Source organism: Otolemur garnettii, unplaced genomic scaffold (genome assembly GCF_000181295.1).
Source record: "Otolemur garnettii isolate 467f Iridium unplaced genomic scaffold, OtoGar3 scaffold00068, whole genome shotgun sequence".
Lineage (NCBI taxonomy): Eukaryota > Metazoa > Chordata > Mammalia > Primates > Galagidae > Otolemur > Otolemur garnettii.
Genome location: NW_003852463.1, coordinates 2,208,340 through 2,209,784, shown reverse-complemented (window position 1 = coordinate 2,209,784; position 1,445 = coordinate 2,208,340).

Below are 1,445 nucleotides of genomic sequence, written 5' to 3'. Positions count from 1 at the left end.
AAAAAAAAAAAAAAAAAAAGAAAGTCTGTATTTTTTGCTCAGTGTTTCTGTGTACTTAAAACTATTCGGTGTGTGGCACACCTTTTGGGGGGATGACACAATTATAAGAGGGACTTTACCTAACAAATGCAATCAGTGTAACCTGGTTTCTTGTATCCTCAATGAATCCCCAACAATAAAAAATAAATAAAGCTTGTTTCATTAAAAAAAATATGTACACAATGAGGATGACTCACGCCCTTTAAGATGGCTACTATAAAAAAAAAAAAACAGAAAACAGCACGTGCTGGTTAAGGATGTGAAGAAATTGAAATCCTTGTGTACTGTTGGTAGAAACATAAAATGGTATAGACTGTGGAAAACAGTGTGGTGGTTCTTCAGAAAATTAAAAATACAGGCTTATACCCATCCCCCAGCACTTTGGGAGGCCATGAATTCCAGACCAGCCTGGGCAACGTAATGAGAGAGTCTTCATCCCTACAAAAAATTTTAAAACAATTAGCCAGGTGTGGTAGCGCACACCTGTAGTCCTGGCTTCTGGGGAGGGTGAGGCAGGAGGATTGATTAGGCCCAGGAGTTGTTGGAGCCTTCAGTAACCTACAAAACTGGCCATTGCACAGAGTAAAAGCAGATTCTCCCCCAAAATAAGACCTACCCCCAAAATAAGCCCTAGCAGTATTTCTATGCATTTGTTAAATATAAGCCCTACCCCGATAATAAGATCCAGTGATGGGCATGGATCTGCATAGCCACACCCTGCATTTCGGCGCTGAGCGATAAGGAAGACTGGAATACCTTTTATCTGCCACAATTCCTTTCTTCAAGCCCTTCGCACTTGCACAGGTGCGCATGTGGTAACTAGGGTCACAAGCATCCTGTTACGCACATGCGAACGGCTAGGGGAAAGGAGTTCATGCATCACTAGCACCAGCCCCACCAACAAGGTCGGCTCCCCCTGTCAGGTTCCAGAAGAAGATGACTTAACTGTATTTGAATAAATGTAGATTGTTGTATTATACTTAGTAAAAATAAGACATCCCCTGAAAATAAGCCCTATTGTGTCTTCTTGAGAAAAAATAAATATAAGACAGGATCTTATTTTGGGGGAAACATGGTATATACATACAATGAAATATTATTCACCTTTAAAAAAGGAAAGAAATTCTAGCTCATGCTACCATGTGGATGAACCTTGAGGATATTATGCTGCCTGAAAGAAGCCAGTCACAAAAAGGCAAATACTGTATATTTCCACTTATATGAGTTAACCAAGAGTTTTCAGATTCATAGACATAGAAAATAGAAAAAGGATAGTTGCCTGGGGCTGAAAGAAGAGAATGGAGAATTGTTGTTTAATGGATACAGAGTTTCAGTTCTGCAAGATAGAAAAGTTCTAGATATTGGTCATACAACAATCTGAGTATACTTAATATTACAAAACCATA